Genomic DNA, 22726 nt, shown 5'->3' with positions numbered 1-22726 from the left:
ATTATAATACTTGGCTTCGTTTAGAAATATGTTTTTTTAGTAATTTTTTTTTTTTGCTAAAATATGATGTAAAAAAAATTAGTATTTTTAGAATGACTTTTTGATTTTTTACGAAAATATGTGCAAAAAATAGAGAGAAAAGAGAATCTTTGACTTTTTGATATAGGTTGGCTTTTTAATTTTTTTAGTGACTTTTTGACTTTTAAGCTAAAAAGTGATGTTGCCAAACGAGGTTTTATGTATACTATAAATAGTGTGGTGGGTGAAAATCAGACCACTTGGCTGTCGCGGCGATGCGACAGTAGTAATCTGACCCTAGTCCTAAAAACACTCAAAAAAAGGTAAAAAGGGACTGGCTAGAGCAGCGTGGAAACCCTTCCATGCCTAAGTGATAAAGGTAAATAAAGGTGCAGGATTATCTAAGTTAGGTTTAGGTAGAAGTGCTTGCATATCTCAATTGTATTGATTCTTTCCCCTTTTATAGCTTGCTCCCATTAGCCACTGTGGGCTGTTAGGCTTTCCCCCACTCCTCATGTCAACCTTTTTTCCTTAGGGATTGTGTTCTACCAAGTGCGAATTTCTAGGAGTTGGTTGAGCTTAAAATAAATGGATGTGGGTTGATTGGGTTTGCGCCCTCCTATGGAGTGCGTACTGCTGCCTTTCCTTTGTCCTAAAAACTCTCGTGACCTAATCTGGTCATGGGCCTCCAGGCTAAACTCAAACTATCCTGGGCTTACCTTCCATTTTGTTGGTGATATTGCCTTCCTACTGCCAACCCAGGAATTCCAGTCCTGCCCTATGTTAATTTATTTTTGGCCTCTCACAATTGTCCCCTAACTCTGGTCCCTTTTCTCATCCTAGACTGAAAAAGGAGTCAGAGTTTTAATTGCCAAGAACTTTTGCTTGTAATTCTAGGGTTTTGTGTCAACTGTTTCAATTTTCAAACGGTGGGATGTCTTTTCACCTGACGCACCACCTCTACTTCTTGACACGTGGCCTTAGGTCATTAGCCCCAAAGTAATGCATCTATCATACAATGTGATGGACACGTCCGTTCAAAATCATTTTTGGCACTATAAATTTTCTACCAGAGCCTTTCTTCTCTCAGTACTAAGTCGTTCTTTCTAGAGAAAAGCAAGAGAGAAGATTTCGGCTACAACATCTCCGTTTTCGGGGACTTTTCATTCTAACCTTGTTTTCAGCGACTGTAAGTCTCCTTCTTTCTCTCTCATTTCTTGATTTTGTTCCCTTTCTAGTCTTATGGGCAAGTATTGGGCTCTTTTTGAATCGCCTTCTGCTTTAGGCGCCTTCTGTGAGCGTTTTGGCATCCCAGATGATGTTCATGTACGCTTGCGGAAGGATTCTAATAACCTTGAGGGTGGCCCCGATTGCACTTGTATGCCCCTTGTCGGCATTACTGAAGGAGGCTTAAGATTTTCCCTAAACCCCCTTTTGAGAGAATGTATGTGTTCCTGGACCCTTGCCCCTATTCAACTCTTTGTTAATGTTTACAGAGCTATGAATGGGGTTTCTGAATTAAACCGAACCCAAGGCACCCATCTTGGATAGATGGAGATTCTATCTATTTATGTTCTTACAGCCTACAATGCTAAGGCCCCAACTGAGGACCTTAAGTATTACCTGAGGCCAAAGAGTGCCTCAAAGAAACTCATTACCCTCATTCCAAAGACCAACAAGGACTTAGAGGACGATATTGTGACAATTTCTAGGAACTCGGAATTTGAGAGTACCTGGCCTATACCCAAAAGCCTTCGGAAAAGCAGGTCATTTTCGTTTTTTTAATCTTTATTTTCCTTTGAACTTGTATGAGTGACTTGTTCTTAACTATTTTTTCTTTTTCTACTAGATTCCAGCATCAACGTGGTGAAGCGCTTTCGTGAATAAGTCATTCGTCAAGAAGAACGGGAAAAGATTTGGGACCTTCATGAGGAGGAAAAGTTTGCTCCTAAACTCTTGGGTTTTGAATATTCCAGATCTCATTTAAAGGATGAGAAGCGGTCATCCAAGGCTTTTTCTGAACATCAAGAGAGTTCCACCAGTGGTCCTACCAAGAGAGTTTCTGATCCTATCATTGACCTGACTGACTCATCCATGAACGTGGAGATCGAGGATTAGGTCGTTGCCCTTATACGTCGCTCCTCAAGAACTTTAAAAACCACTATCATTCTTTCCGCCAAGAAGAAGAGAAAGTTGCAGAGAGGTGCAGAACTCCAGGTGGTAAAAAAGGAAGTAGGATCTGCATTTTTTACTGTCGCTATTGCTACTACTAGTGCGGTACTGGTGTTGATAAATCCATCACCCCAGAATTTGTAAAATTGAAACGGTTTACTCTACCTGTAGCCACTACTGCCACAGACCCAATTGATCTTATTGCAAAGTGCCCCAAGAAACAAGGGGGTAGCAAGATTGTATCATATGAGGTTTCTGATGATCAATTCAGGCCTTAGATGCGACTTCCCTACCACCGCTATGTAACCAAGAACAACAACCTTATGAAAATTCTTGAATTGGGCTTTCAACTCAGCAAAGGTTTCACTTTGCCAAGGGACATGGCCTCCCTCTAGCCACTAGATGACACTTTTATAGTCATAATTGGTGTGGTTAGTGCCTTGAGGGTAATTTCTTTTGTCCCAAAGCTTTTTTTGCTCTTTACGCTTAATTTGACTGGATCTAATCACTTTTTCATTCTACAGGCCATCTAGGTCTGTCATGAGAGTCTGACCAAGATGGACTTTTATAAGATTGAAGCATGCATCCAATCTATTAAGGCCTCTGGTGCTTTGGAATCTGCTGCTAAAGTGGAGAAGAAACTCAAGTTGCTATCTAACTAGGTCTTGAAGCTTAGAATTGAAAGAAGAGGTAGCTGAGGGTGCATCCCAACTAGCAAATACCCAATTACAAGAAGCCCAAAAGAATCTAGCCTTTGCTCTTGTTGCCAATGACACATTGAAAAAGGAGGAGAAGGAAAAGCTGGAGAAATGTTGCAAGGACGTTAATGGAAAATATCTGCAGCAGATTTATGAGCTACATGATGATCGGTTTAATGATGGCTGGAAGGCTGCTCTCGCTAAGGCTAGGATTACCCATGATTCATTCCAGTACTTCAATCCCATTCTACCCTGGAAGAAAGACTTGCCACCAATAGAGGAAGTTGAAGATCAAGATTCTGAGGAGGACCCTAAGGAGGAGGTAGAGGTTGTCCTAAGTGGTAATACCCAGAATGCTACCGCTTCTGATGATGAGGTTGAACTTTCTACCCCTGAGGCTAAAGAGAAGACCTCTTCTAATATTCCATTTGTTCTTTCTACGTAGAGATTCCTGCCCCTGATGAAGGTAGTAATGTTGGAGTTATTTCTTCTGGAGTTATTGAAGCTGATGTCACCAAAATCCCTGCTATGAAAGATTAAGAGATTTTTGTTTATATAATTTTTTTTTTTTTGCTTGACTATGGACCAGGAACTTTTGCAGGGTCCTAGAAGTATTCAGTACTTTTCTAAATGTCTTTCTGGGCTAAAATGGGTGTGCAAGGCACCCTGTTTGCCTGCTGTTTAGATGGTTTTGAAAACAAAGGCAGCCAAGCTACAGAATTTTTAGATGAATGCTAATCTTGAAAAGATTTCGGCTAATGAAAAGTCTGAAGAAATATAAAAAAAAATTAAGAAAGCTGAGCTAAGTAAAATTCAAAAAATTATGTTCAAGTAAAAATTTAAAGGATTTTAACTAATTAAAATTGTTGTTATTTTTCAACTATCCTGTGTATAAAAAGGACAACTTGCTTAGATATAAGGAAAAAACCTTTACAGGATCCATTCAAGCCCATAATCCAAAATAAGATTTGCTTACTTTTCTAATTTAGAAACCGAGCTACATTCTTAATTAGGAAAGTCATCTTTCTTGGACTAAAAAATTCCTTTTAGTCAAGAACATCAATCTAGAGCAGGATTAGTCTGCTTTTGTGACTCATAATTTTTTCTAGATTCCTGAATAGGAATGTCCCTATAAGGACTTTCTTGAACAATAACAATCTGAAGTGGCAAAGAGTCTTGAACAATTTGTTTTCGTACAAAAACACTGTTGTGATCCAGGACAGGATTACATCCTTCGTACTGGACAGTCATCTATTCTTGTACTCAAGTAATTACTATAAGCTGTTAATAACGATTTAGAATAGAATTTTCCATAAAAATTGTGTATTTACAAACTATTTTTGAAGCAAAAACTTAATGAAAATAAATCCTAAAATTTGCAGTGTTCCAAGGACGAGGTATGGCCCTGCCATCCATGTCTTCCAAGTGATAAGCCCTAGTTTCTCCTATTGAAACAATCTTGTATGGGCGTTGGGGCCTAATTTTTCATCGATTGCATTCTTTTGGCTACCCATAATTTTTCTCTGGTAGAAACTCCCTGGGGTGGACCTTCCTATTGTACCCCTTTGAGAGCTGTTTTTGATAATTCGCCAGTCTAACCAAGGTTGTTGTTCTCCTTTCTTTGACTAGATCTAGACTTTGAGCCTATGCTTGTTCATTCTGTATCTCTTCATAAATCTCTGATCGCATTGTGGACAATCCGACTTCTAATGGGATGACGACCTTAGTTTCAAAGGCCAAGGCGTATGGTATCTCACCCATTACCTTTCTAGGTGTTGTACGATAAGCCCAAAGAATGTTGGGCAGTTTATCTACCCACCTTTCTTTCAGCCTTTCTAAACACTTCTTCATTCCGTCCAACATACTCTTGTTTAAGGCTTTTGCCTGACCATTTCTTTGAGGGTAACAAGGGGTTGAAAAGAGGTTTTTTTATTTCCAATCCTGAGAAATAATTTTTGACGAGGGTGCAATCAAATTATGTATTATTATAAAAAATAAATGCATGTAAGATGCCAAACTTGGTTACGATGTTGCGTTAAGCGAAGTTCTTAATATCCTTGTCTTTGATTGTGATTAGCGGCTCAGCTTCCACCCTCTTAGTGAAATAGTCCGTTGCTACTAACATAAATTTTTTACCTCTTCTGCCCTTTGGAAGTAGGCCGATCAAATCCATGCCCCATTGGGCAAAAGGCCAAGCTCTGGTTAGTGGGTGAAGATCTGCCACTGGCTAGTGGATTAGAGGAGGAAAATACTAGCACTTGTCACATTATTTGACGTACACCTGTCCATCCTTATGCATAAACGACCATCAATAGCCTTGAGTGATTGCGCGTTCTGCTAAAGATCGCCTCCCAGTATGCATTCCACAGATTCTTTCAAGCATATAGGATGTTGTCAACAAAGGCTTGGTGGACGCAAAATAGGTATGGACCTAGGAAGGATTTTCTGTACAAGACTCATTTTTCTGAGATCCAGAATATGGGCGCTCTTCTTTTGACTTTATTGGCTTCTTTCCCATCTTCTGGGAGTACTTCCTTTTTGATGTACTTGACGATTTGATCCATCCAGGTTGGGCTATAACTAGTGCACATGATTGGCTATATGTCTTGCTCTACTTCTGGTGAAATATTGGATTGAGGTAAGAACTCAATCACGATGGTTCTGGTCTCTACCTTTTCCACTGTTGAAGCAAGGGTGACTAGGGCATCTGCATGGGAATTTTATTCCTTGCCTATTTGGACAATCTTGAATTTTTTTAAAGGATTTTACCATGTCTTGGGCTTTGTTTAAATAGGCTTGCTTCCTTTCGTCACTAGCGACATACTCTCCAGTGAGTTGGTTAACCACTAACTGAGAGTCACAGTGTACTGTGAGGTCTTGAATGTTGAAAAGTTTTGGAATCTATAATCCTGCGAGTAAGGCTTCATATTCTGCTTCGTTATTCGAAGCCTTGAACCGCAGATGGATTGCTTGTTCGTAGAGAATGCCCTTAGGGAAGAGTAAGGCCACACCAGCTCCAACTCCAGTTCCTTTCAGGTTTGATGCACTATCCACGAAGAGTTTACAACTGTCCAGGTTACTGACATATAGCTTCCATGTTGAATCATTGCCCTATCTTGACTTAGCTGGTAGCCCAGCTTTTGTGGTACTGGACTGTTGTGATAATGCCAATTCCAACACTTGTCATTCCTTTTGAGTTTGTTTCTCTTGGATCATGCCTTGTTGCCCCCTAGTTCTGCGGCTAGCGACATATCACTTGTAGAACTTTGTTGGGGTTGTTTGGTTGAGAATTGTGCGATGAAGTCAGCCAGAACTTGAGCTTTGATGGAAGTTCTGGGCTAAAAAGTGACGTCAAATTCCCTTAACTCCACGACCCACTTAGCAATGCACCTAGAAAAAGCAGCTTTGTGAAAAAGGCTTTGTAAAGGATGTTGGGTTAGCACTGTGATGTGGTAACCTTGGAAGTAATGCACAAGCTTTCTGGCAATAGTCATTAAGGCTAGGGCTAGCTTTTTAAAGGGCAAATATATAGTTTCTGCACTATTTAGGGTCTTGCTGATGTAATAGGCCGGTAACTGATTGCTTTCCACATTTTTTACCAGGACTGAGCCCACTGCATGCCCTGATACTGTTAAGTATAGATATAACTGTAACACGTTCGCGAGGGACCCCGTTACAGTTCAGACTCGATTTATGTCACGGTTCTTAATCTGAACCAAAGAGTCCAAATCCGATAAATCGTTTTGAGAAACAGATTTTTGAAAAGAAGTGCCAAACATGGACTGCTTTGCCAGATACAGAGTCGCCACCTAAATATTTTTTTATGGGGGAATTTAGGAAACCCTGACTTGGTGCCAAAGGCCACGTGTCCGTCATCACCAAAGTTGCCTCGGCTCAGGAGCTAGGGTACGATTGGGGAAGGTCAACTATGAGCACCCCCTCTCGCCCGATCCGAAGATCGGCCTCTACTAACCGTGATATCCATTTTTGAAAGTGTTATGTGTTCTTATCCCGATTATTAGCCTAGAATTACTATGTTATGCGCGCAGCACAAAAGTACAGACTAGATTGCCTAATTTGGGAATAAGCATTGCATATCTGTTTGTTTTGAAAAAATATTTTGGAATTTGCTACTCGCAAGTAGGCTAAAACACGGATTTCAATGAGCTATTCCAACTCAGGCAACCCAACCTTCACCCACAGGCATTCAAGCAGTTATATCACATAAGCAGCTAGCATCATGGTAATCATGCTATCATGGCAACACTCATACGCATGCAAGGATGCTAAAGTATAAATACTTACATCGTACTTCATGCCAAAACAAAGAACTTGTTAGCAATCAATGCATGATCCAAGTCCATGTTTGAATGTCTAATGCAACGTATACGGAATGTTACTAGAGTAGGCTCGGCTAGTCTATGAATGACATGTGAAAATGCACAAGTAGCATGTATTCAAGTTAGATTTGAAATACTAATGCAGTTAGCATGATGCGCCGAGCCCGGTGCATGCAATACTGATGAATGATGCACGCATGCATAGCATAAGGTATGCTAAATTGAACATGACCTATTACTAACCATCAAAGCAGGTAAGTAAAAGGGAGAAAGAAGTGGGGGTTGGAAGACATGCACACACTCACCCACACTTATTACAAATTCGCCCTCGCTCAGAGGGACCAAAAGAATAATACAATTCGAATAATGAATTAACTATCCTAGCTAATTAATTATTACAGACCAACTAAATTAATTAAATAAATTAATTAATTTAAGAAAGCAAGAAAAAAGGGCCTCGGGAGGAGGGCTCAATGCACGCGTGCTCGGGTCTTGCTCGGAAGTCCACTGCCATGCACAAGCTGCCTCTGTTTTCCCTGCTCTGTTTCTCTAAAGACTGCCAAAGTCTCAGGATGTGCTCACTGGATGTTGGGGAATGCCATCAGCTGGAGGTAATCATCACCGGCTGTGATTTGGTGTTGATCGGCCAAAAATGAATCCATCGGCCACAGATGGATTGCCGGTCGGCACTCTGTGCAGTCGATCGGCAAAAAGTTCCTGCAGAATCTGCTTGACAGCAGCAGAGGATAGAGTTTTGCATGGCAATGCAATTCAAGCAATGTATGCACCAACCATATCCCTTATCATGTTTATGACTCAAAGGGACATGGTCCTTAGTTCTCAGACCATCAATTGCGCATTTCAATGCGTGATGACCCAAGAGACCAAGTTATGCATGTTGATTTCAAATGTAATGCAATGCACATAGTCAAACCAAGGGGCTTCTACCTCTATCATGACTCATTTCAAGAGGTGAGGCAATGCATGCACGATGCAATGCAACCTAGGCATGCGAGCTAAGGATGCAATATGGCAATGCAATGCATTTATGCAAGTATGCAAGTAATGCAAACAAGCATACAAGGCATGTGACAACTATGCTAGTTACTCAAGCATGCAAGTATGCAAAGCATGCAACATGTTAGGCAATTCCAACTAAGAGAAATGCATGCCAAATACAAAGTCACTTAAACATGCCACAACACATGATAGGCCAAGCATGCAATCAACACACAAGGTAAGCATGCCACAACATGCAAGAATGGACTTAGACTAATTTAGGCAGCCCTAACTAGGCCCAAAATAGTAGCCAAAGTGTCCAAAAATGAAGGACTAATGGCATGCAAACATGCATGTATACAAGGACCAACACTTAGGCATAAAGAAACAATTCTCAAGCACACTTAGGAGGATGCAAACATGAACATATGGCATGCACACGAGCTTTGAAAATCAGGTTAATGATGGTGCTAAACCAAGCAAACGAGACAAACAAAGCATGCTATTGGTCCAAATACTTGAGGCAAGGCAAGGAGACTTAAACCATGGCCAAGCCAACCAAGCCCCACAAGGCCAAGAAGACTTAAATCATGTTCAAGGAAGACTTAAACAATGCTAAGCGAACACCTAGATGGCATCCAAGTATCCTAAAAATGGAAGCATGCAAAAGAGACCAAACATGGAGCATTCAACACAAGCTTTTAAAGCATCAAAGAAGCATCAAGAGGCAAGCATGCAAGCATGTTATGAGGACTGAAATAGCATGGCAAGTGGTCCCAAACCATTGAAAATGATGCAAGTAATGCATACCACACAATCACACACTTGAGGCCGACAAGCCAAAATGCAAAGGGACTATGCAATACATGCTAAAATCGGCCCAAACAACTAAGGACAGACCTTAATCATGGAAAAATAAACATGAAAGCTTCACAAAGCCAAGCCTAAAACATGCTAGAACAATGGTTTACAACCTAAGGCATGTTAAGGCAACAAAATAACATTACAAGGCATGTATGCTAAACAAGCATGGTGTACCAAAACCAACTAAAAACAGAGGCATATTATGACATAATAAGCAAAAAAATCAGCTAAGGCATAGTCAACATGAACCTAAGCATGGTGCTCCCTCAAGAGGCCAAAAAATGGTCCTTTTCAAGGACAACAAGGAGAGGGGGTGGCCCTCTCCTTCCTAGGACCTCAAGGCACCATCCCCACCTCTGAAATCCCTCAAGATTTTAGTGGTGAGGAGGCCCAAACTCAATGGTCCCGGAGCTCACACAAAATGGCACAAAAAGGAGCCTTACAAGCCTCAAAAGGGGTTAAACAACCTCAAATCACAAAACACTCTAAACAAACTGTTTAGAGGGCCTAAAAACAGAACTTTTTTTATGTTATATACTAAACACAAAAACAGTTGTAAGGTAGGCAAAAATACAATGCAAGAAAGGGGTAAAAAGGAGCAAGCTTCTTACCCTTGAAGACCCTCTTCAACAATGGAGCTCCAGCAGCTTCTTTAGGTTGAAACCAGCTTCAAAACCTCCAAAACAACCCTCAAGAGGCCTCAGCTCCAAGGGATGGTGGGATGGTGTGATGGTGGGTGCTTGTGAGCAAAAGTAAGACAAAACACACACACTAAGCTCAAGAGAGAGAGAGAGAGAGATATAGGATAGATATATAAATCCTAACCTAAAACCAGAGCTCTCTAACTATGTTTTCTAACCCTAATGCCAAGAGAGGAGCCCTCTTCTTATAGGCAACTCCCTCTTGTAAGGCTTCCAAACAAGCCATCCAAGAGGGAAATCCCTCCATACACGTGTATGGAGGGGAGCAGAGTGGGTGCCAGCTATCATAGCTGGCACAAAATATCTACTAAAAGTAGATGAACAGTGATCGGCCATTCAAAATTGCCATTTTGGCAAAATAAATGGCCGATCGGCAACAAAGAGTGCCGACCGGCAATATACATTGCCGATGGCACAAAATCACTGGCCGGTGGCCTCAAGCCATGGCCGGTGATGTGTGGGGGTGCCTCACAAGGCATTCCCTACCTCTCCAAGGCAAAACACAAGTGTTTGGTGCAAAACCAGACACAACACGATCGAGTTGAGAGATCCTGAGGCAAGGCGCGCAACCGAGACCTCCGGGAACTCAAGACGAACACGAACAGGGGTAATCACCAAGTGTTCCGATGGTGACGTCCAAGTCTTGAGGATGGTCAAAAATGGGGTGTCTACAATAACCTTTCACCCCGTTGGGGGGTTGAGAGCAAAGGAATTGAAATGAGGTACTATTTTAAATCCTCTAGAGCTTGATCACATTGTTTATTCCAGTCCACTCATCGTTCCTTCTTGAGGAACTGAAAAAAGGGTTTACATTTGTCTAAGGATCGGCTTATGAAGCGGTTAAGTGCTACTACCATCTTTGTCAACTTCTGTACTTCTTTGAGTTTATGAGGCATCTATAAGTTGAGAATGACTTTCTCTTGCTAAGGGCCTATTTCAATCCCCCTTCTCGTCACCAAATAGCCCAGAAATTTTCCGGACTCAACACCAAAAGTACATTTAGCAGGACTTCGCTTCAATTTATAGGTCTTGAGGATATTAAATGTGGTCTCCAAGTCTTTTAAGTGTTTTGTTTCTAGCCTGCTTTTGACAACCATGTCATCAATATAAATTTCCATGGTTTTTCCTATCTGGTTTGAAAACATGGTGGTAACTAGCTATTGTACGTGGCTCCAACATTTTTGAGCCCAAAAGGCATCACCCCACAGCAATATAGTCCTTGTGGGGTTATAAAAATAGTTTTTTCCTGGTCTGGTTCATTCATTGCTATTTGGTGATAGCCTTTATAGGCGTCTAAAAAACTCATTCTACCATTCCCAGAGGTTGCTTCCACAAATTGGTTAATTCTTGGTAATGGGAAGCAGTCCGTAGGGCAGGCTCTATTAAGGCTTGTAAAGTCTACACATACCCTCAATTTTTCATTCTTTTTCTTAACCACAACAGTGTTGGACAACCAAGTGGGGGTAGTGCATGTCTTTTATTACCTTTGTGTCTAGGAGCCTTTCGACTTCCTCAATTACTGCCTCAACGTGGTCTACATGAGACCTTCTAGTTTTTTGAATTACTGGTTTATGTGTAGGATCAACATTAAGGCAGTGACTGATAATATCAAGGTCTACTCCTGGCATTTCATGAGGAGTCCAAGCAAAGACTTTGCTATTATCCATTAAATATTTAAAAAGTAGTTCTCTATCCTGCTCAAACAGAGAAGATCTGAGCTGGAAGTACCTTTCTGGATCATCGGGTGATGTCTGGATTTTATGGAGTTCTTTTATCATGCGCGCCTCTAGATCCTTTCCAATCTCCTCCAAAACTTTTGAGTTTAGAATTTCAACGAAACATACTCATTTCTGAGCCAGCTTAACTTCTTTCTGTCCCAAAGCTAGCATTAAACAACGTCTTGCAGATACTTGGTCCCCTTGAATGGTTTCAATGCCTCCCTCCTTATTAGGAAATTTCAAGGCTTGGTGAAGTGTGGAAGGAAAGGCTTTAAGCTGGTGCAACCATGGTCTGCCCATAATAGCATTGCACAGTGAGGCCACATCTACAACCAAAAAGCATAATTCAAGGCATGGATCCTGCTCTGATTGGTAGCGTCACCTCCCCGACTGCCCAAACCAGGTGCGAGTTAAAGACCAACAATGGTAAGTCGACCTTCTTGAGATCCTAATCCTTGAGGCCCAAGCTCAGGCAAAGTTTGTAGTACATAATTTCGATTGCGCTACCTTCGTAAACTAATATTCTCTCTATCCTGAATACATCCATGTCCAATTCAATAATCGAAGCGTCTGAGTAAGGCTCGACTAACCCCTGCATGTCTTCTTCAGAAAAGGAAATGATTGGGCCTTTGGGGCTGGCCTTGATCTTTGGCTTTTTGCTTCCCCAGGAATACTGTACTTTGTAAACCTCTATGAGATACATTGTCTTCTGCATCTTTTCCCTGGCTTGTGCTATTTTGTCTGGGTGCACAAATCTATGGATGACATGGATCATCCATCTTGGGTGCTCTGCTGTTGCATCATTCCCTTCTTGCTGATTGTTCTGCCTATTTCGTTGCTGTTCTTCCAAGAACTCCTTTAGATGCCCAGCGACTGCCATCTTATGAAGATATCGCTTGAATGAAAAATAGTCTTCTATCCTATTCCATACATCATTGTGGTAGGTGCACTTTGCCCTCTGGTTCATACCTTTCAATCTCCCTTCATTTTGGCTAGCCACTTGAACCAGAGTTTACTTTCAATTTCTAGAAGTATTTTCCAAATCGGAAGTTTGAACATAGTTTGGATGACGTAATCTGTGTCTTTCTTTTTAATGGTCTAGCTTTTAACCTCTTTTGCCCCCTTGCACGGAGTACTGGTCTTCTGTGTACTACTTTGCGTGGTATCCTGTCCTGCAGACTTTTAGTCTTCCTCAAGCTTATTATATAGATCGATCCTGAGCTGCAGATCCGCGATAGTTTTGGATAGGGCCTTGGTTAATGATTGCCACAACTTGTTCTCTGGTTGGAGTCCTTGCCTGAAAGTTGAGGTTGCCACCTTATCTGAGCAGTCCTCTTCTATTTCATGGAAAGTTTCCTAGTAAAGTTGGGCGTACTATTTAGTCTTTTTGTCTTTTTACTATTTTCTATGAATTGCTCAATAAACTTATTTGTCAGCTGTTTCTAACTATCAATGGATCCCACCTGGAGTTTGTCATGCCATGCGAAGGCTGTTCTGCCTAGACTGGAAGTGAAGATTTGGCACATAAGTGCCTCGTTTTCATTCCAGAGGGCTATGGCGTGGTGGTAGTGGCACAGGTGGTCTAAGGGGTTAGATCTCCCATCATAGAGTTCGAACTTTAGGATCCTAAACTTTTTTTGTAGTTCTGTCTTGGAAATCCTTTTTGTGAATGGTGATATTAGTAGGACTGACCTCCTATCAGTTGCTCTAAAAGCAATCCATTCTGTCTATTTCTTAACAGGACTTCAAATTTTAAGATCTGGTTGGGTAACTTCTTCGGTTCGCTATATATTCGTCTTCCACGGAGCCCCGTGGCTGGTAATCTTGCTACTAGTGCGCTTGTAACCTGTCCTGTCCTGTCCTATGGGTTGTTCTGTCCTGATATTTCCATGACTAATCTAGAGTGTAGTCTGGTTTCATCTGGTCCTGGGCTCTCGTCTCCAGGTGTTAATAAATGCCCCATGTCCTTTATAGAAAAGTTGAAACGCTAGGTTGCACCTAACCTCCTTGGACGTTGTTCCTCGTGCCACTTCCCTTTTGTGTAGAAAGGATCTTACATCGTCTCAACAGGCGTAGTCCTCCGTTTGATACTCCTTTCGTTTGAAAGAGGAATGGTAGTGCCCTTTAGATCGAGGCAGATTACTCACCACATGATTGGTTTCGTCAACCCTACGGCTTAGTGCATGTCTCGGGTTTGACTTAGTATGCGTCATCTCCTTAGATTGTTGTGAATACCAATTTCTTAGGGGGCGCAAGCATCCTTCATTTTGCCCTTGGGGCACTAGTGGTTGGTTCTGAACTTGTTTCAAGGTCTTGACTTGGTCGAGAAGCTCCTTAAGCTGTTGGTTATAACACATATGGTTTAATCACAACTAGCCAACTTCTGCGCCCAGTTGTTACTTTTAGAGTTTTCGATGGCGAGTAGGTTTCTCTCTTCTTGCTCGGGTTGTTCTAACAACATTCCGGTGTTCAAAGGGCGCCTTCGTTGGCTTGGGGAGAGGTTTCCATCATGCTCATCTTCAGTGAATTGGTTGGCATCTTCTGTCGCCATGGATAATTTGGAATCTCAGAGAGTTGAAGCTAGGCTTTTGGTTGCAGAATTCCCATAGAGGGTGCCAAATTGTGTTAGGTGAAAATCAAACCACTTGGCTGCAGCGGTGACTCGACAGTAGTAATCTGACCCTAGTCCTGAAAAGACTCAGAAAAAGGTAAAATGGGGCTGGCTAGAGTAGCTTGGGAACCCTCCGATGCCTAAGTTAGTGATAAAGGTAGATAAAGGTACATGATTATCTCAGTTGGGTTTAGATAGAAGTGTTTTCTTACCTCAATTGTGTTGATTGCTTCCCTTTTTATAGCTTGCTCCCACTAGCCGTTGTGGGCTGTTAGGCTTGCCCCCACTCCTTACGTCACCCCCCATTTTCTTAGGGATTGTGTTCCACCAAGTGCGGATTTCTAGAAGTTGGTTCAGCCTAAAATAAAAGGATGTGGGTTGACTGGGTCTGCGCCCTCCTATGGTGTGCATACTATTGCCTTTACTCTGTCCTAAAAACTCCCGTGACCTAGTCTGGTCTTGGGCCTCTAGGCCATACTCAAACTATCATGGGCCGACTTTCCATTTTGTTGTTGATGTTGCCTTCCTGCTGCCAACCTAGGAATTCTAGTCCTGCCCTATGTTAATTCATTTTTAGCCTACCACAAATAGTATACACTAAAATATTACATGTTTTGTGGTTCATTGATTAAGTAACTCGAACAAGTTATTCACTGCTTTTTGTTAGATAACTAGTTTCACATGTTTTTGAAGTCTCTACCAAGATAGTCAAATAGTTAGTTATTTTAACTCGCTCTACTTTTATTAGTTAAATGTAACTATTTAGATAACATTAGCTAAATATATTACATTGATTTTTTTTTTTCATCTCTCTCCATATTTTTAACAGTGCATAATTAAAAAAAAAAAAGAGCAATTATCTTAAATGACTAGCTAAATAGAAAATGTTATTGGAAAATATGTTGATTAAAGGGAAAATTAAGATTAGGTCTCTCTATATTTTTGTAAAAGTTTGAGGATTTCAAATCATAGAAGGATAAGAACAAATTTTAACATAAATGGTCAAAACTAACCTTACAACCCTAGAAACCCTAGAACCCTCCATCACTTTACCGTCTCTCTCTCTCTCTCTAGCGTCATCTCTGTTGCATTTATCTACTATCTATCTATCTCTCTCTAGCGTCGTCTCTATTACGTTTATCTACAATGCCTCAACAACATCTACCATTCTCCGCCGCCTCCACTACTTCTGTTATTTACACTCAAAATTGTTTTTGCCGCCACCGATATCTCAGTATCCTCTATCATTCAGTGTTGGATGTGCTACATTCACGTGAAATAATTATTATCATCACTGATCTATCAAGCAATAGTTCTATGTCTCCATTTGATGCTTCTCAATAGGTCAGATCTAGATGTTGCTCGACAGAAATTTGATGTTGTTATTTGTTTTGTATTTTTTTCTCAGTCTACTCTCTTTTTACTATTTGTCGTACTCAGTTAATAAAACTGCGATAGTTAGTGTGGATTTATTGACTTAAACTAAAAATCAGTGAAATTTCTCTGACCATCCTATAAAAATTTCACTAACATTGTGCAATTTTCTTTTGGAGCTATGAATTTAAACTTTTTAGTCCTAAATTTGGAATCAATAACCTAATTTTATATTTGATCCTCAATTTTGTAATTTATATCTCTTAAATAGAATTTTCATAGATGTTGAAGAGTAAAATTTCACTGTGTTTTATTTATTTATTTATTTTTAAAAAAAATTATAGTTTGTCATTTTAAAGTCCACAATTTGGAATTAGAAACTTAATTATTTTTGAATTGGTTCTTAAATTTACAATTTTTAGTGGAAAAATTAAAATTTCTTTCAATAAAATATTATCATGATGTAACAACGAACACAGTAAATTGTGAACATAATTGTGAGGATATTTTGGTCCAAAATTACTTGCTTGTTTTGTTGGAGGACCTGCACTAATATTGTAAAATTGTTTGTCCTTATGCTAATACAAATTGTTAACCAAGGGAATTGAATAAAAAAAAAATCCTATGATCAAAGGGATTAACTAAAATAAAAATGTACCTTTTATATACTTTAAGGAAAAAAAAAAAAAAAAAACTAACAATGTTAGAAATTACTTTTACCACATGTATTATTTTAGACTTGGTAAAACTACTTTCATTGTTGTTCAACAGAAAAAGAATGTTCCTTGGATGCCTGCACTCTTTGAAAAGATATCTATCATATTTTATTTTTTTTTGGGGATAAATTACAATAATCTTCTGTCAAATTTAAGAAATTATATCGAGTTTCACAAGTTTAACATAACTAAATTGTATTTTTCTAAAGTTTTAATTGGCATAATACTATCAGTTATTTGTTATTCGGTTAGTTTGATGCACATGTAAACTTAAACCTCACATATTCAAAGTATCCCTTTAATAGGTAAGAGCATCTCCAATATAATATTTACCATTGCTATAATTTACCAAATTATAACAATGGTGCTCCAATAATCTCATGCCATTTTGGCAAATTTCAACCAACTTTTCCTCTAATTTTGTAGATGTTGTTTGGATATCGGTATTTTAGTAATTTTTTTATTGTTCATTTTTGTCTTTTGTGACCTTTTAAAAACTTTTTTTTTTTAAAAAAAATTAAATATTTACATTGTACTCTACTAGACAAATATGAAAATTAAAAAAATTAATTTTTTTAAAAAAATATAATTCACCCCACTAAAAAAATATACGACTACAAAATTAAATTTTTTTTTTTTATTAACAACATTAAAATTACATGGACCACTACATTACATTGCAAAACAAAAATTATATTTAAAAATAAATAATAAAAGTTACATTGACAAATAAATAGCATTGCAAAATTAAAAAAAAAAAACCATTTTCCCGCAATTATTCATTAGGAGGCAAGAGAAAATAGTAATTTAGGTTACTAACATGTGCGGACCACTTGGCAAAAATCTTATTTTTGCACATTATGTAATACGCTTTCGTCTGAGGGTCTAAATGAGAAATATCCCTAGGCATTACCAAATGTTCTTCCTTTTTTTTTTTTTTTTTTTTCCAACACGGTGTCGATAAAATGTCTCCAACAAATTGTTAAATTTGTGAACTTCAACTTCAACAACTTGACTTTTCCAAAGAATTATTTTGCAGATTTCCTACTCATAGGCCTTTTATCCCTTGCAGAGACATTACCCTCACCAATTGGGTTATTACCAACAGTTGTACTGTAACACCCCAAAAAAATATATATACCATTTCAATATAATAATAATCATGGCTCACAAGAGATGCTGGAAAGATTTGTTCAACATGTTCCATTACATAATTACAATGTTTATACAAAAGTAATCTCACATGCGATTATACATTCATTGAAAACTAGTACATGAATCTATAGCATGTAAAATCATTTTACCAATCAAGGGCTTACAAGTTCCAAGGTATAAGCCCGATTACACAAAATGGTCTCTCAGATCCATACATGAATAGCCCTTGGCTAGCAATTAAATCATAACAAAATAGAGTTGTTACTCTTCACAGCACATCCACGCCCTCAACTTGGCGGGATCGCCACGTCTTTTCCTGCACCAAAATCTCATAGGGGTGAGCATAAAGCCCAGTAGAGAACCCTTAACAAACTATATACATTTATGCATGATTTTTCAATATTAAATGCAAATGCAAATGCCATGCAATGCCATTTTTAAAGAAAAATTTCATTTCATGTTCTTCTAGAAAAATCACCATGTTTCAACAACAGTTTGCAATCTCAACAATTCCATAACCTCCACTTTTAAACAATAGGGGCGGTAAATACGACTCAGGTAATCCCTAGGTTGGTGTCTGCAAGTAGACTCAACAAGTACTACCAATAACCCCACCTTACCGGTTGCTAACCGGAAGAGAAGTGGTACATCCTCCGCGCGTGTTTTCGTTCTTTCACCCCGGACACTCAGGCCAACTTATCAATTTCATCTAAACCTCCTAATTGGACTTACCAACGTATTTACCCCATCACCTTTCCATGATTTCAATCACAATATTTCATTTTCAATGAAAGTTTCAATTCTCAAACCAATTTTCATAATATGCAAGATTTTAGAAATGTCAATGCAACAATTATTCATACTATTTCATGTTTCTCTACTTTGATCATAGCTATAACGAATGTTCCACAAAGATTCAAAATTTCCATTTTCTCCTTTCCATGCCATTCCAACAATTAACCAAGGGCTTACCATCATTTGTCCATATGTAACAATATAACCACAATTTGTGCACTTTTAACATTTTAATCATTCCAAAACATAACAATATGTAGCTATCAACTTCCAATTTCAACAATTTTCATATGTTAAGAAATTCTCCATCAATATACATAAAAATTTGTATGAAACAAAATATTTCCTGAAGCGATCCCAGTTTTGCCACTTTGCTGAATATGTCGGCAATCGAGCTGCCCGGTCAGTTCGCGGGGGTCCAGAGGGCAACGCCCCTTGGTGGATCCTAGGGCAGCGCCCTGGCGGGGTTGAGGGGCAGGGCCTCCGAAGCAAAAATGCAAAATGCATTAGAAGTTGCTTGTCCGCTCAAGCGGCCGTTTATGCGCTCGAGCGGATAATGTTTGGTTTCAGAAGTTTGACATGTCTGTAAAGTACTGGGAAAGTGTATTTGACGCTCGAGCGGGGCTTTCCACTCTCAAGCAGACTATGTTATATCAGTTCGTGAATCTGATATTTCATATCACTTTTGTATATCTCTCTAAAAACCCTTTCCTCAAGATCCATTAGAGTTCTACATTTTCCTACATTTTCCTACTCCAAATTGGATCAAAACCTTGATTTCTCAAGATCCATTAGAGTTCTACCATAAGTTCTTATTCAAAGTTTGTTAACTTCTCAAGGGCTTCATTGTGTGCGGTGAAGATCGAGTTTCGACACCGTTGATTTTGGAGGTTTCATCTCATTTCTTCTTCAAAACTTGAGGTAGGGATTTTCTCAGAGTTATATATATATATATATATATATATATATATATATTTGCAAGATCTATATGATTTTCGAAATTATCTTTCGATAGCTTTGAAAATTGATTGTTGACTCAAGAAGTGGAGTGATTTTGAAAGTGGGTTTGTCTCTTGTTCTTTTAAAATGATCTTATGGGTTTTGATCTTTGTTGATTGAAGAAAAGAAAATTTTGGAAAGTTTTCTTTCAAAAGATTTTAGTTGTATATTTTTGGTGAGAAAACCTAAAAATTGGGGATTTTTAAAAAAGACTAAAAATCCATGAATGATATTATTATATCTATTTTATGTGTCAAAATAAATGGATGTTTGGAAATTTTTTTATATATATTTATATAAATGATGAATTTCAAGGAATATGAGAATTGTTGTTCATTTTGGAAATTATTGTTCAAAACGTTGAAATAGTCTTCAAATAACTAATTGTCGAGGATACTTGAGAAAAGGGAATTGTGTTATTCCTTGAATGATGAATTGGAATAAAAGTATTTATATTCATCTTGTGAAATCGGCATATTAATTCATTTGATTACATTTAACTTTGAACGTTGATTTGAAAACTTACATTGAGAAAAGAATGTTGAGAAACAAGTTTTTATAGAATGGTTTTGGGGTAAATACGTTGGTAAGTCTTGATAGATGGTGTAGATGATATTGAATAAGTTGGCCAGAGAGTCCGGGGTGAAAGACCAAAAACCTGCGTGGATAGGTGTCGATCCTTCCGGTTAATACCGGTAAAAATAACAATTTGGTAGTACTTGTATAGTCTACTTGCAGACACCGACTTAGGGATTACTAAAGTCGCATTTACCGCCCTTGAAATAAATTGTTAAGTTTTGAACAATTGAAATTGCATGATATCATTGAGCATGATGGTTTTCAAAAGATGAAAATGTGATTTATCTTTAAAAAGGGCATAGTATGACTTGTGCATTTCATCTCTTGAGACTTGTATAAAATGTATATACTTTGTTAAGAATTTTCTACTGGGCTTTATGCTCACCCTACGGGATTTTTGTGCAGGAAAAAATGTGGTGATCCCACTCAACTAGGGGCGTGGAAGTATGTGTGTTGGGAGTACAATGCTCTCATTTTGCTGTGACTCTGTGTGTAAGCCAATGGCTGTGTTTGTGTGGGTTTGAATAACCGTTTTGTGTAACCAAGCTCAAGCCTTGGAAACTTGTAAACCCTTGGGAGTATTTATTTGTTTATTTACTTGTTGTTGGATTAATGTATTATTGCAAGAAGAACTATTGTACCATGTAATGTAAGTTTGGAGATTTATATTTGGTTTTCCTTGAAAGATTCATGATTGTTGTCTTATCATTTGGGTTAGAAATTTGGGGCGTTACAACTTGGTATCAGAGCTACTGGGTTTGAATACTTGGAGCTCGTGGGAAGTGGTTGTTTAACCACAATGGGTTCATTTAGCATGCTTAGGAAGTGTTATGCATTTTGTGACTATGTGATAACATGCTTATGTGACTAAATGGGTATAGGATTGGACTTTTGGGATGTTGTTTGCGCCTGTTAAATTCCTTGAGGTCTCATTAGAAGCGTACTTGATCAATACTCATTCTACTAAGAATTTTTGGTTTTTCATGGGATGGATTTCATCATAAAAGAATAGTTCATATGTGTTTACATGACTAAGTGCTTATGTGGAGTGAAATTGAATTGTGTATATGGTAGAGAAATATATAGAATTATTGTAGTCGAACGTGTGAGTCAAGTTACGAGCACATATGAGTTAATGTGCTAAATTATTTCTCTTGTGTCCTTTATTAGGATGTCAGAAAGGGGTCAAGTCCATGGTGGTAGAGGCGGGAGGCGTGGTAGGGCTCGCCGAGGTGTGCATGAGGTACCAGTCGATAGGGTTCCGGTGCATGAAGAAGGGTTCGATTAAGCTAATATGGCCGAGCAAGCAAGCCAAGCTAATGTGGCCGAGCAGGTGGGACAAGCGGGTCAAATCGTAATGGGCGCCCTAGCTTGAGAAATGGCAGGGGCTTTAAGAGAGTCTATGAACTTGTTGAGGGTGGAGAATCAAGCCCGAGAGAACACTGTAGAGTCAAGGGTGAGTTTCCTTACTAGAGAGTTCTTACGGGCCAAACCGGAGGAGTTCCATGGTGGCCCCGAGCCCAAGAAAGCGGATGAGTGGCTCGAACAAACAGTGAAGACATTTGAGATGCTTCACATTGAGGATAGCGAGTTGAGAGTGACTCTAGCGAGTTACTGCCTTAAAGGAGATGTGGGTCAATGGTGGAAATATGCCAAGGGTAGTGTAGAGCGGACATAAGAAGCCTTTGCAGTTGCATTCCAAGATAAGTATATACCTCCCACTGCTAGGGAGAGATTGAGGCAAGAGTTTAAAGACCTCAAACAACTCGACATGCCCGTGGTCGAGTTTGAGGTGGTCTTCTCTAGTTTGTCCAGATTTGCACTAGAGTTGGTAGCAATGGAAGAGTGCCGTTGCATTAAATTTGAAAAGAAATTGAAAGCAAAAATTATGTTCAAGCTTGTCAGAAATATGATTCGGTAATATGATCATCTTGTGGAGACAACGACACATGTAGAGATTTCTATACAAGCCGAGGAGGAGAGGCTTCGGGGTTCGAGGCCTAAGGGCCAGGAATCTCAAGGAGACTATAGGCAGAACAAGAATAGTAGGAACGCCTATCCATCCCAGTCCTAACCACAGCAGTCTAGATCCACTTTTCCTTTGCCTAGTGTGGGTCTGGGAAAAAGTGCATCGAGTAGCTTCTCGTGTTGCAAGTGTGGCCAACCGGACCACAAAGCCCATTCATGCCCACAGAAGGGTAGAGGACAGTTGATGTTACCACCACCTAACCGATCTCAAAGTCAGTCTCAGTCTCAGAATAGAGGCCAAGGGTTTAATTATTATCAGTGTGGTCAGCCGGGGCATATGAAGAGAACTTGCCAACAATTGGGAGGCACATCTGTCGCATCAAGGTCGAAGCAGACTCAGAGCCACCAGCAGGCTCATTCTGCTCAGGCTTCATGAGCAAATCAAAGAGCCGCTTCAACTCAGTCAGTGTAACAGGCCTATGCTCCGAGAAACAAATAGGTTAACTAAGGGCGTGTGTATGTTGTTGCCACGCCAGAACAGTCACCAGGATCCTCAGTTGTGAGAGGTATTTTTGTTGTGTGCAATACTTTGGCTAATGTGTTGATAGACACGGGTGCATCACATTCATTTATGTCTACTGCATTTGTTTTTGCATTGGGGTTAGAGGTGGCACGGTTAGTGTTTCCGCTCAGAGTAGAGTCACCTGTTGGGGGTAAAGTTGAGTTAGACCAAGGTTGTCGTGGTGGTGAAATAGAAGTAGATGGACATCAACTTCCGTTTGCTTTTGTGTTGCTAAATATGTCAAGTTTTGATGTCATTCAAGGCATGGACTGGTTGTGTTCTTATCAAGCTGTGATTGATTGTTACCATCAGAGAGTTATAGTGTGCACTTCGGGTAGTGATCGTTTCTATTTTATGGGGAACTGAATTGATAGAGCCTTGTCGCCAGTTGCTGATCCTCGTAGTAGGAGCAAGCTTAGTGGCCTTCTTGCAACTCTCTTCGATAGTGAGAGTGACG

The sequence above is a fragment of the Camellia sinensis genome, chromosome 1 (genome assembly GCF_055761805.1).
Source record: "Camellia sinensis isolate YWXY chromosome 1, ASM5576180v1, whole genome shotgun sequence".
Taxonomy (NCBI): Eukaryota; Viridiplantae; Streptophyta; class Magnoliopsida; order Ericales; family Theaceae; genus Camellia; species Camellia sinensis.
This window is presented reverse-complemented; position numbering follows the sequence as displayed.